The sequence below is a fragment of the Triturus cristatus genome, chromosome 2_2 (assembly GCF_964204655.1).
Source record: "Triturus cristatus chromosome 2_2, aTriCri1.1, whole genome shotgun sequence".
NCBI classification, from domain to species: domain Eukaryota; kingdom Metazoa; phylum Chordata; class Amphibia; order Caudata; family Salamandridae; genus Triturus; species Triturus cristatus.
Window position 1 is genome coordinate 1,036,624,540 of NC_140582.1, and position 14,762 is coordinate 1,036,639,301.

General features: G+C 44.4%; 1 protein-coding gene across 2 annotated transcripts in view; it reads right to left on the reverse strand.

Annotated features, from left to right (window-relative positions):
* Positions 1 to 14,762, reverse strand: part of DOK7 (docking protein 7) — a 463,238-nt gene that overhangs the window by 156,462 nt on the left and 292,014 nt on the right. The gene's annotated exons all lie outside the window — the stretch shown is intronic.

The window sequence follows — 14,762 nt, forward strand, 5'->3', positions numbered from 1 at the left end:
AACTGTACCCAGCAATTGAGTAAATTGTGTCCTTTATGTGAGTGAACTGATCCCCTGCAGGGGTCGATGCAGGGGTTTACATAAGAGTCACTGGTAACCTTTGTACCTTAGTAAACTGTGCCTTATGACCGCGGTGAACCTTCTCCTACTTTTCAGTGAAATGTACCCTGCATTTAAGTTAACTATGCCCCAGAACCCTTGTGAGTTGTGCCCTATTTTCAGGTGATAGTTACACCTCAATATGAGATAAGTGGGTTTTGCATTTGAGTGGCAAGTACCCCCCTGCCCTCTGGCGAACCCTACCTTACGTTGAGTGATTGGTAGAATATTACCCTGCTAGTTCGCACCGAGGTAAGACAAAATGTGTATTTTACCCCACCATACCCTGTAATTCTTACTCTCCAACCTAGAAGCAAACAATGCCCACCGCATATTCATGCACCATCATATCCGTTTACCGCACCCATATAATTCTCACCCTTAGACTACTCCTCCAGCTTCGCCTCTCCCCTGTCACATGTTAACCAATTCCTAGTTAGCCTATGAGCAAGCAGCCGACATTGTTGGCCTCATCCGACAGTCTAGTGATTCTTTTCATCAAACCTGTATCACCTTTCCCTCTCCATCTCCCCCACTCCATCTATTATCTTTGATGTAGTATCCCTGAGAGGTACTGTACCACATATCAGTCAAGCTAGCACAAAACAGGCAGTGGAATTGCTATCATTCACACATCCATCCATTTAAATCGCAACAACCTCGTATGACAACACTTTTTAATGTATACTTTGCATCCCTTGCCACCGTCAAAAAATGGGAGTCTGACATATGTTCTTACGCTGATGACACACAGTTGTTCATCTCTATTGGCGAGCAGCAGAAAGAGCCCAAGAAAAATTTAGCATGCTGTCTCTGAGGTGGCCAAATGAATGATGGCACACTGCTGAAAACTCAACACAGAGAAAAAAACCGAGATTCTTCTATTTAGCAGAGCACATCTGGGATGCAGCGGCAGCGCCTCCGCTATGCTCCGAGCAGTTCAAAAAGGAAAAATAAAATGATAATAACGCAGCATTATTATAATTTTATTTTTCCTACTGCAGTTTCTTATGTGCCGGTTGGGCTCCATGACGCCAGAGCACTGCAGGGGGAGGAGTGGTGTGCACCGTCCAAACCATCATGCGCACTTTGCATGTTCTCCACCCAGGCAGTATATATGTAAAATATGGGAAAACATGTAGGAATTACTATTGATTGATCTTTAGCCACGCAGGACCAGGTCATGACCACATGTGGTAAATGTTTTGGCCTGCTGAACCTCCTTAGGAAACTTTTGCGATGGAGTCTGATCAACTGGCATTGCACTGCAGTTCAGGCATTAATTGCCAGCAGATTGGACCTTTAGTGGACTTGCTCCCTTCACGGCGTAGTTCCGCCTGGTAGATGCTGCAGCTGACCCGCAGCTCAGGAGTTCGAGGCCCTCCTTCACCCACAGGCTCCTGCCTGCGCCTCATCCCTGGTTGTCTAGTGACAGAGCGTCTCTGCTCTGGTGCTAGGGTTGCCCCTCTGTCTCTCTTTTCTGCATTTTCTGTTGTGCCTTTATTTCTGCTCTTTTTTCTGCCTTTATTCTGTTTCTTTTTCCTCTGGTTTTTTCCTTTCTTGCCCCTGCCAATGCGATCCCCACAGCTCCAACCCTCCAGTGACCCTTCCTCCTCCTGCGTTTCCCGGCTCCCAGCTGCCCACCCCCCTGCAGCACTACTTAATGGCAGCTGCTGCGCAGTGAAAGTACAGTCCACTGACCTTTAGTGGACTTGCTCCCTTCACGGCGCAGCTCCGCCTGGTAGCTGCTGCTGCCCCCATTGCTGCTGCTGACCCGCTGGTCAGCAGTACGAGGACCTCTTCCACCCACAGGCTCCTGCCTGCGCCTCATCCCTGGTGGTCTAGTGTTAGAGCGTCACTGCTCTCCTGCTAGGGCTGCCCATCTGTCTCTCTTTTCACGTTTTTCTGTTGTGCCTTTATTTCTGCTCTTTTTTCTGTCTTTATTCTGTTTTTCTTTTCCTCTGCTTTTTTTCCTTTCTCGCCCCTGCCGCTGTGATCCCCATGCATTTTCCTGCCTCCCAGCTGTCGCGTCTCCCCTGCAGCACTACTTCATGGTGGCTGCTGGCGCATCAAAGGCGCCCCAAAGGCAAGCCTGTCTGCGCACGTACGTGCATGGACCGCGCCCAGCGCCAGGGACCCTGGTTCTTAGACCTTCCACCGATACAACACCAGCACCCTCCTCACCCTCAACTCAGGACGCCGCACACCCTGACACCTTGGGTCACCAAAGAAGAACCATGGGCCTTTCACCTGCCGGAACTGCAGTCACACCTTCGCCCACGCGAACACACCTGCCCCTCTCGGGTCCCAGCAGACCAAAAGTGCTCCAGAAAGGCTCAACTGCATCCTCAACATGCGATTCCTCCACAAACATGCCACAGAAATCTGGGACCTCCTCAACACCGCCTCTCCCGACATCGCCTTCTTCATGGAAAGCTGGACAATCCCCTGTTCTGGACCGGACATCGCCATCTCCATCCCCGACAGCTACAAAATAACCTGCAAGGACCGCACCGACCACGAGGAGACATTGCCATCGAATTGTTGTAGTCCAGGCGAGAGTGAATGAGCACCTGGACTACAAACCTCTTTGAGGTAGAAGGAAGTAGGGGGAGAATTTTACGTAGCATCCTCAACATACCTTAGCAGATAGCAAAAAGGTCTACAGCTTGGAAGTCAAATTTAAGAGATTTATCCAACCACATTCCTAGGCTCTTTATGGCTGATTTTGCAATGGTGTGGGAGACCTAATCAGCTTGGCCAGCCCAAGTTAAGGGATGGGTTGGAATTGTTGCCTAGGATAAGCTCCGTTGTGTCTCCATTTAACTTGAGATAGGAGCTATTCATCCACTTGGAAACTATCCCTAGGCAAGACCCTAATGAAGGGGATAGAGAGCCTTGATTCTGAGTAAGAGAAAATACCAATTGTGGAGCTTCTGCATAAGATATTATTGAAATCACAAAGGGGAGGACGATGTCTGCAAGTGGTCTCATGTACAAATTAAAAAGAATAGGGCTCAAAGGAGAGACCTGACGTACTCCACATTTTAGGGGAGACTATCTGAAGTATAATCCCCATCAAAGACCTGAGAGGTTCTGTCTTCCAAAAATGTGTTGAGCCAGTCTAAAGTAGTTCCAGCAATTCCAGCACTCTGTAATCTGTCAGCGAGTTTATTGTGGCTTACGGTTTCAAAACCTGAGTTAAGATCTAGGAGGATAATCGCTGATGAACCTTCCTGATCTAGGAGCCTTTTAACTTCTTGCACAACCGCTAATAGTGCGGTCTCTGTGCCGTGCAGAATGCAGCACACACATGAAGAGCAAAAAAACATTAATGATTGTTTACGAGCAGGAAGTTGTCCCTTCCTGCACATAAACAATCATTCAATAATGATGATTTGCTACTGCTATGTATGCAGCATACAAAGAAGTAACAAAGAGCCATTATGGATTTTTTATGTGCAGGAAGGTGCCCCTTCCGGCACATAAAAAATCATTCCCTGAAACGCAGGCACCCTTGCACTATGGTGCAGGGGTGCCTGCATTGGCGCTGGACAGCTAATTTTAGCGCCAGCGCTAGGGAAAACACAGGGGTGCACGTTTTTAAAAAGTCAGAGCACGGCGCTGCCAAATTTGGCGCAGCATCGCGCTCTGACATTTTTTTGTAAATATGCCCCCAATTTTCCTAATCAGGCTTAAAGGTTGCAGGATGCCTCTACCTGTGATTCCATTGGAGCAATAGAGGTTTTGAAGTTGCCACTGCCTGAAATCTGCTGCTCCTCAAATAAAAGTTAATTCAGTTTCAACTCAAAAGCTACCATCTGCGACACGTTAGCTCTACCCAAAGGCAGGACATGCATTTTGCCTCTTCCTGTATTTCTAGATTTCATGCAATGCAAAGTATTAGGACACTGCAAATCTACATGCTTCGTGAATAGTACCCAAATAATGCCAAAAGTGAGAGGGTTTATCAAAGGGAGATGGGATGGAAGTAATCACTGAGCAGGTGGAGAAATGTACATTCAAGGCCAGACATAAAAGTTCTCCACCTTCATCACCAACATCCTACTTTGGGGCCAGGAAATGTCCCAGTAATTCCATCCACTGCCACCCACAAATAACAATATTGTGGCTATCAGAAACTCGTGAAGGCAGACTTAGTGGCCATTCCAAGTTTTTAAGAATAATAGGCAATAATCATTATTTCCACACCTATTCGTAAACGTTTTGCCCGGATTTTCACCTAAACACTTTGCCTTCTTTCACCACTCAAAGTGCCATTGAAAAACACTGGATGTACAGTGATCTCATGGGACTTTTAATCCTGATTGGACGTTCCTGTTGAGATTACCAACCAACATGCAATGAGGGCTTTTGCTTGTTAGCGTGAAGTCACTGGTAGACGTTTGAAGGACACTAATCATTTTAGCATGCATTAGATGATTCAGCTTTGCCTAACAATCACCTAACACATCTCAGGGAGCAACGTTGAAATGGCTGACATCGCTACTATCGCAGTGTCCATTTAGAAGTACAGGATACATTGACTGAGCACTCCTTAATTTCCACAGTAACTATCACACGTACACCCAATACAACGACCTCCGTGGATGGCACCCAGGCACATCACTACCAGACCAATGGAGCAGCTCACCTCAAAAGGGCAAATTGAATTCCGAGGATTATATCTAAAAAAGTACATATATTTAAAATGTCAGAGGCCTCAATGAACATAATCATAGCTAACATAACCTTAACAATGCCTCCTGGTGCCTGATGAGACAGCCCGCCACATGTCGTAACAGAGGCCTGGAAATAACTATGCTAACATCCTCCTCCTGGGCTTTTGCATCTTATGAAGACCAGTAATGATTTTGTATGAGAAATGTGACAGAGACTCTACTGCATGTCTCTCATGCTAATGGCCAGAAGAAGAACAACACTGAAATGTATTGAGATATCTATGCTTACTCCATAAGTGCCTGTGAGCTATCACCATAGACTATTTACATCAAGTCAAATGCAGTGGCGGCTGGTGCATAGGGGCGAATGGGGCATTGCCCCACTATCCTCAGGACGAGGATCGGGGAGGAAGACAAGAGAGACACCACACGCAATGCAGCAGCCTCAAACGAAGTACTCACTGCCCCGTGTTTCGATCACAAAGTAAATTCTGTCTGACTCGGTTTTGTTTTCTACTTTTCTTCAAGGGACGACGACGAGGTCACAGCAGGTCAGAGACCTCCTGCGCATGTGCTGGCCGGGGCGAGGAATATTGCTCGCCCTGGAAGCACATGCGGAAAGAGTGATGTCATCATGAAGGGAGTGGCTAAAGAAAGAGGAGAATGCCTGGTTTCAAATGGGGCGCCTACGCTGCGCCCTAGGCGTCTTTCGCAGCGCGCCACTGAAATCAATGGCAAGGGGCAGGGCAGTGGGTGGCAACAACTGGAGCACTCCCCTTGCCTTCGCGCTAGTCCCAGGCCTCCTGATTGGACAATGGGAGGCGGGTGCTTGTACATTCCTCAGGACCGACACCAGCACCGGCCACAGTCACAGCAGAGCACTGCAGAACACTCTCGCCCTCCAGCCTCTCACATGCAGTCATCCTCGAACCTTGGGGAATGACGATCCATAATTCAGCTGGAGTAAGTGCCCACTTTCTTTATTTTCTGGGCTACCTATATAATAATAAATTGCAGAGTTGTCACTTGGCAAAAAGCGCGCGCGTTCCAGGCTTCCCTCCCTGCCTGGATTATTGGCTTTGCCAATCGTTATTACATTTCAAAGGCAATTGCGGTTGCCTGTTTGCCTGACTTAACTTATCCGCCTGTTATATAAGGACTACGAAATGGGAAAGGTACAATTTGGTAACAAGTCTGGCCTGATGGAACTGGGATGAACTATATTCACAATTTCACATTCTACGCAGCTTTGTGCAGCAAACGCACAACCCGCCGTGCAAATGTACAAGTACTTACACTATCTCGTAGGATGTCACACCATAGAATGGTTGTCTGTGCCACGTCCCCGTCGATCCAGCCAGGAGTCTAATTCTGTGGCATCGTGGCACGTTGTCTACTCTTCTAATTTAAGGAGAACCCTTCCACGCCTGAGCGTGCCTTCCTAGCTTTTATCGAGCATCTCGTGCGCCGACAGTACAATTTTAAAAACATTAGCTGGAGAAACCTTTTAATCACACCGCACCCTGCTTGATGGGTGGTTTAATTTATAGATTTGTGCGCACGCGGCATTGAGCTTTGGCTGCCGAAAGGTGGCATCAGGCATTGTTTCTGTTTGGCAGAAGTTAGTTGAACCCTCCTGACCCCCCCCCCCCCCCCACCTCCCCCTCCCACCACCGGGCACTCAGCTCGGACCTCCACGCCTCACCACCATCAAATGTCACCAGCCGCCCCAGGTCAAATGACAGATCCAAGGAAAAGGAATGCAAAACTCCTCAGATGACGTACTAGTCAAAACAACTGTCTGCCTCAAAGCCATTGGGTTTTTAATATTTGTACTTTAGGGGCCACATGGTTCGATACGCTTGATTTTAGAAGCGATAACTCTCATCACAAGGTAATGAGTTCATAGCAAAAAGATAGTTGAATCCATGTATCGTGCTACAAAAGTGTTTTACCTCATTCACTCCAGGGCTATCTCTCAAGACAAGAGGAATTCGAAGAATTATATAAAACGAAGTCGCACAAATATTTATAACATTTGCCTAAATCAGAGCCACAGAACATTGTTTGGGACAACGAGAGAACAGGGGAAGCAAAGAGGATGATGTTGCCCCAGGTATGCTACAAAGATTTCAGAGGGCCAGTCCTGGGGAATACTTTAGAAGTTCAGGAGCTGCAGTAAGAAGTGAGCCAGCTCCACATGTATTAAACACAATCCCTTCAAGTCCTGGAGAGTACTGTAAAAGAGAAGGACAGGCTAGATTACACCGGCCTCACGTTTCCTGCCCGCTGTGCTTTCCTTGGTTCTATGTCTATAACCTACTTTTGAAACTTCATACCTAATAAATGTGAAGTGCCAACATAATCACAAAGGCAAACTATAATTTAAGCTAAACCAGCATAGAACAGCAATGACTACATTGTATAGTTTTGCAGCAATCTTCTGATTTCAACTTTTATCAGCCTCTCCGAGGTTGAAATTGAGTGCCTGTCACTCCCAAGTGCTGGCACGGAATATGCTCACATTTCCAAGTACACCTTGAAATGTTTCTCAGTTCTGTGAGCACAGACTCCGAAAGATCTTTAGCCAACCCGCATGTAAAGATTGGTGCCATACTTGATAATATGCGATTCAAGCTAGGGTAATTCTCATACCTGGTGTAAGAAATTGGGTTACTGGTTGAGCGGGGTAAAACCCCATTCAAGCAGCAACCATAATTCTTGCCAGGGTGAAGTCACAAGCAACCCCTAATAAACTTGTGATTATCCCTCTGGTTGCTTGGAACAAAAGCAGTCAGGCTTAACTTAAAAGCTATGTATAAAGTATTTATGCAGTGCTTCAAACAGTAATAAAGTGAAACACAGTACAAGAAAAATCCCACACCAATTTACAAAAATTTAGTAAGATTTAATCATTAATTTAAGACCAAAACAACAAAAAATCCAATCAGTAGAACCAGAGATAAGCAAATTTGAAGATTTAAGTGAAAATAGCACGAAAAAGCACAAAGGGCCAACTGTAGATAAGTTTGTGCTTAACCAGGACAAAGTCATAAGTTATGGCCAACTGCGATAGAGTGCAGGCCGGCTACAAGAACCCAGTTAGGACCTCTTTAAAAAAAAGTACCATAAATCCTGGTTGCGAAGAGTTGTGGAGTTTCGCGTTGAGGATGCATCATACAGCAAAGGCAGTGCTAGGGCCGGAGATGTGTCATGCATCGTTGGTTCCGAGGAGTTGCGAAACAGCGATGCGAGGTCCTGCATTATCTTGGAGGAGGGTGTCGATGAGGGGGCTTGTGATGCAAAGTCCGTCATCGAGAATGCGCCGCGCACAAGATGGTTCTGTAGAAGCTGTGGGGTTTGGATATGGAGTCCTGCGTCAACGTCAATGGCTGCTGTCAATGAGAGGCTTACGATGCGAGGGCCTGCATAGGGGATACGCTGCGCAGCGGTTCCGACACGGCTGCGGGCTGAGAGGGTGATGAGTTGGTTCTGCTCGGGGTTGCGCCACATAGCAAAGGAGTTGTGTTGGTTCTGCTGGGTCAATGGATGGGCTGGCAGAGCACCTTCAGGACCACTTCCAAGAGTCCAGTACTGAGGTGGCACCATTTGGCAGGGTAGGACTCAAATAAGGCAGACTGCTGGGTTTGTAATATTGTGGGAAGCCTGTTATGTCTGTGAGTCTACTGATCAGGAGGCCACCCTGCTAGCCTTTGGAGTTACTCTGGAGTTCCTGGGTTTAGAGAAGCAGGTCCAGTGCTTCTGACCCAGGCAAGAGGGCAGAACAGCTGGGCAGCAGTCCTTCAGAGAAGAACCTTCTACCTCCTCAAGCTGATCTTTCTATTTCCTAGCGCTCTTCTCTCTCTCCACCAACTCCCCAAGGTTCTCCAGATTTTCTCCTAATATACATCCATCTTCTTTGACATTATTGATTTGAGTATGTTGTTTGTTAATCAAGTGTTTTTAGATGTTGCTTATTGGTCTAAATTTTGTGAGGACCTAAGCATTGAATTTGGTGTGTGGGTTAATATCTGGATAGCTGTTGTGCGAGTTAGGGGTAATGACATTAACTATAACTACTTAATTTAAGTGATTGTTCGGTTTTAATTCATAAACTTGACTGTACTTTTTTTAAAAGAATTCCTACGTTTTTTTAAAGCAAATGTTAAGGTTTTACATGGTCTTGGTGAATTTCAGTTTATTAGAATGGTATAATCATCTAACATTGAATCAATGTGAGCAGCCAAATGTCGCTGTTCAAGGCCTTTGGCCATGCACAACAGAGGTTGGTCACATGCCCTTGCCGCCCAACTTGCACTAGACAGCCAACCCCACGCTCAAAGTATTTAGCCAGGTCCCACACTCAACCACTACGGACAGCCCCCACTGCACAAGCTTTTTACCATGGGTAGCCAAACCCTGCTGTGCATGACCTTTCACCTTGCTCAGCAGGGGTTGGCAGCTAGACTCTGAACCCAACCTGCCTTAGGTGGCCTTGCAGGGTCTAGCAGTTAACAGGCACACCCAACTTTATTCAGCTTTTTTAGAGGGGTGGTGGGGGTTAAAATTACTTTTTTTCTCCTGTTTTTGATAACGTGTATTTGATGTTGAGTTGTTTTTTGTTTTCTTTTACTGACTTTTGGTACAACAATTGTGACAAATGACCACTTACAAATGTAAAGCTATTTTTTTTTATGGAGTTTTTTGGACGGTCTTCCATATTTCATTACCAATCCTGGGGTTCTGCCTACACATACTATATATTTGTTTTGCATTCCATGTAAAATAAGGCAAATATTTGCGAGTGCGGATTCTTCTCCTGCTTGCTGCAGAATCTGTGGCGTAACATTTTGCGGGTTCTGCCTCCTGTGTAGCATAGCTCTTGCTCTATTTTTGGTCACGGAGCTGGGAGGTGCTCCTCCCAGTCTACTCTCAGATGATGGTATTCTTGCTGTGCTTCACTGCTGCCACATGCTCCTCAGTACAAATACCTCTGTTCCACAGAAGAGGCAGATGATGGTCCTGGAATCTACTGTTCTGCTGTATAGGCTCTGGCTTAGTACAGAATGCAGCATTCAACGGCATCCAGTTCAAGGCTTAGCACATTGCTAACTGGTTCAATGCAACAATATATTCCTGTGCCCTATGGCCATCTAATCTCTACTTGAAAGACAATAATGAAAGTCCCTTCTTTTATTTACAGCAGCTTTTTGTGAAATATCAACACACTGCTCTATCATGAAACTGGCTGTTCCTTCTACATTCTGTGACTTGTTTAAAAGCCTTTACGCATGCCTTCCTTTAAATTAACTGTTTCTCCTTCCTGGTGCTTGGTACATTACCGAAAGTTACACTCACCTTTAAGATAACAGTACATTCATCTCTTGTTGACATTAATGGGCCTTAAATGCTTACTTTCGTTTTCCTCCCTGCATTTTGGTATATATAATATGACACGCGTCATTCCCCTATCACTTCCCACTTATTGTTAAAAATACATATATTTTCATCCCAATCCATAATGTCCAATAAAGTGTAGTACATTCTAGCCTGTCCAAACCCACCTATTTGTAGGTTTCATATATGAAATATGGACTGCATTTTTAGGCGGTCAAGTGCATCTATGAATCCCTTCAAGAGGTTTAAGAACAAAAATAATTTAACATTTTAATACGTTTATACACCTATCTGGAATGTAATATCTCATGTGATGCAACTGTATGTAAAACTTACCTGCCATTTAGTGACACCCGATGTAGTGCCTGTGATGTAGTGACTCCCGATGTTGTGCACCAGCTTTAGTGTGGGTACACCATCTGGACACCCACAATTTGTTGTATGAAGAAACTTTTGGATAGACTAAGATGTCATTATCAGTGATCTGCTAAGTTTCGGTGCTGTGACTTCCCCATCATCTATGACTGAATATCACTTTGTTACTCCTCGAGATGTGGAACACTCGTCTGGACAGTAATCAGGGGGAATGAATGAGTCTTTGCTTTAACTCCTTCTTGGAGTTTGGTTAGTTATATGACACAATGTGCACTGTACTAGAGGCTGTATTTCGAGAATCAGTCTCATAGTAGGCACTGCTCGATCGCCTTAGAGCACTGTGCAATCTCACTAAGGTCAAAGTGCTTTAAAAAAGTATAAGAATTGTGATGCTTTGGGCAATGGGGGCAGGGTGAGTGAGCGGGGGGCGGAGTCAGACGTGCTAAAAAACAAAATATTTTCTAACTTTTACGGTCTTTCACTTTCAGGTAACTACATATAACAAGCACTGGCATAGCCAAAAGGTCTCACCTTTAGGACCTTATATGTATTTAGCTATGCAGCACAATATCCCTGGTGCAAAAGTGGGCATATTCTCCTTGCTAGAATGTCAGCACAGGGCACAGTTACAGCAAAAAGGGGGGGCACCATGCAGGAGCTCTTTTTTCGGAAAGGGACAGACAGCATGATCCAAGACTGAAGTGAAGGGATGGTGTGGCATGGTGTGGAAGGGGTGAAAGAAGAAGAGGAGATAGCTGCAGCCCTGAAATGTAGGCTATCATGTTTACAGCAGGTGTAGTTACATGGGGGCCCAGGAATGGAAGGGGCTCACAGCACCCCAATTATGCAGAGTTGTGTTTTTTGGTCAATTCTGTTTTTATTTGATGTGTTTGCTCTTTTATAAGTCTTAAGAATTACAGAAAAGAGCCCCTAAAATTATCTCGTAGTCCATGCCGCCTACCCCGTGCCCCTCACCTCCCTCAATTATTTGCCATTTTTTAGAGGAAGGCTCTAATTCAAACCTTTATTCCGTGGTGGGGGGGAGGGGAGGGGGTCTTTTGTAGGCTATTGGAGGCTAGAAGAAAATGTGAATGACAACTGATCAACAGATGAAGGGGCCCTTTCTAAAAGCCCCCCCTGCAAGTAAATATATTATACACATAATTTCACTAAAAATCAAAAGATCGTGGCTTAATGTCAGACTTAACATAGCAGCTCACCAAAACAGTGAAGCAAGTTTAAAGGAGTTTAATTTATTTAAATAAAAATAGAAAATATCCGTCATAATCGCTTGATGCACCAGCGGGCGCATACTGCACAAACAGTCAGCCGACAACAGCAAAGCATGGGTCATGAATACTTCACAACCCTCCTGAGAGTAAGCCGATCTCTGCAATCAGCAGTAGAGCAACAGAAGTCGCCACAACCCTTCAGCATGCATTATCAACAGATGTCGCGGGGCGGAGGAAGACGCAGGCCAGCCTTCACCTTTAATACCGTAGCAGCTCTTGCGTTAGAGGCGCCTTTTTTCTTATCTTGTGTCAAATAGGAGACTGCGTAAATATGCACCATTTTTAGGTCTGCACTGTGCCTCAACTCTGTAACAGCCTGCAGTAACAAATGTACTCCAGCAGTTTAAGGATCGTAACTCATAGTGATGCGAGTAGCACGCAGGAAAACAATATTCAGTATCATTGAGATAACATTAGGGCACAAATTCGCAGAAACTGTAACTGCAAAGGAGTCCATAGGGATTTGTTTTGCAGAAAGCAATATTCAATTTCACCTTACAACATCAAGGGCCATTGTGAAAGAATCCGCATAAAATGGCAGGTCATGTTTTAAAATATAGACAAAACAACAGGGCTGAAGATAACAATATCACAATTAGCATTTAAATCTGCAAAGAACAGACGTAATTTGAAAAATCATGCAAGCCTTAAACGTGCTGACACGAAAAGAAAATTCTTCTCAAGATATTCCGCTTACAAGAAACACGTTTTGGGAGACTTAATAGAGTCACAGGGAAATGGATGGGTCGTTTTGACATTTCAGTTACTTTGGTGTCGTGGAAGCCTTAGCAACCTACCACATTTGGTTACAGGACAGCTCTCTAAACTGTAAAGTCCCACTAAAGTTTTCGTATATGCGATGGTTTAGCATCCTATGAATTTGAAGGGTGAGTAGATACATCCAAAAAACGGCCAGATCTGATGAGTCAACACTGCTGACAATGAGGCCTCGTATCACGTTACACACCTTCCACTTGTTCTGCTCTTTGTTTATATCAACAACATTTACGCAGTAGAGATTTTAAGCCCATAGTTGTATTGGAAAACGTACAACTACAAGTCCCACGAAGCTATTCTTTAACAAGCATTGGCCGTGCGGCCGAAAGTGAAAGTGATTGCGCGCTGCGCTTAATGAGCATGACGAGGAAAGCCAATGGCGCCTCTGCTCATAAACGCGCACCCGCGCGCGTAACCGCAAGCTTGAGGCCAGCAAAAGCATGTGAGAGCATTTTCTGAAGCCCACTTACTACAAGTCTCGCCAGAGCAGCGCATGCACTGGCTCAGACAAGACCTAAAAAACGCAAAGCTTAAAGGAAAAATAAATGCATGTTAAATTATATCTGTGGAAAATGCACTGTTGTACATTATGAAACCTTTATTAGTCAATGCACTGCAGAGGTCAGTGTTTGTAACCAGAGAGCTACAGAATTGCAACCTGGTTGGCGCAGTGGAGAATAGTGACTTGGTTATGTTTACTCATTATTTTAAACTTGCATTGCAGATATTAATAGATAGGCTGCTACAAAATGCGCTAAATGATATAAGATAATAAAGTGCTTCCAAAATATAGATTTTAGCAATACCCAAACTGTATGTAGTGCAAATCTTTTTTAGAACTATTTTACACGACACATTTCACAGCTCAGATGGTAACTCCCTTGTAATACTATTAAATTCAACAAGCATGAATGTCGGCTTGAAAGGCTTTAATTGAAGCAGCACGGCAGACTTCCTCCCAGCTCCAGACTCCTACAACAACTGAGTCTTTCACTGGAATCCTACATCATTAGTTCTACCTTAGAACATAGAACAATACCTGAAAGTAAACACAGCGCATGCTACAAATAAAGAGACACACACTCAAATAAGCACAATGTAAATTACAACACATTCCCCTCCTTTGAACAAAACAAACACAAAGGAAACATAAAACAATTAAAATAAAATAACTAAAATAAAAGCAAAAGGATAAAACAAACAAAACACAAAACCAGCAACTAAATATAGTCATTCAATTTTTTAGGAAAATATTTTACGCGGCTTGATGTTCTGACCTTGGGACCAACAGGATTCTTTTCACCCACATTGTTAGGTTCACAAGGCACCCCAATATTGTACTCATTGTCACCAAGCATATCACCAGAAACCTGATTGGAAAAATTCCTGCTTACACTGGGAGGACACTTTGCAACTCTTCTGACATTCCAAACCTTCCCATCTTGGGTAGCTACAGAATTCTTAAAAACTCTTTTAATGTGTATAGCTTTCCCAAATTTACTAGACCCCTTGCAAAGAATACCAGGTTTCTTGATCCTAACCCAATCACCCACTATGAATGATGGTGTTTGAGTTTTCCATTTTTTATCAAACCACGCACAAGTCTTTCCTTGTTTGTTCATTACTTTCAAAGAAATGTCATCAACACAAACACTGTTTGAGTCTATTTTCGTGCACTTCTCTCTAAACCACCACGGACAGATCTTTGATGCCGGCTCCCTTCCTTTCAACAATTTGAACGGACTAACCTCTGTAGTGGTATGAGGAGTGATTCTGTAAAGCCATAATTTTTCTCTAACTCTGTTTAACCAATCTTCCCCAAACTTTACTGAATCCACCACAAACTCCTTCAAAACTCTGTTGAACCTTTCAACTTGTCCATTTTCATGTGGCCCATAAAGGGACGTGAAAATATGCTTTATACCACACTCACCAACAAAATTCCTCATCTCAGAAGACTTAAACTGCACACCGTTGTCTGTGACAATATAAGAAGGGCAACCTTCACGTGCAAACGTTTCCTTTAAGAAATTTACCACAATTTCTGTTGTTATCCTATTCACAAACTTTACCTCCGGCCATTTAGAATGGTAATCCACCAACACCAAAGCAAACCTGCACTTTTCAGGAAGCAAATTAA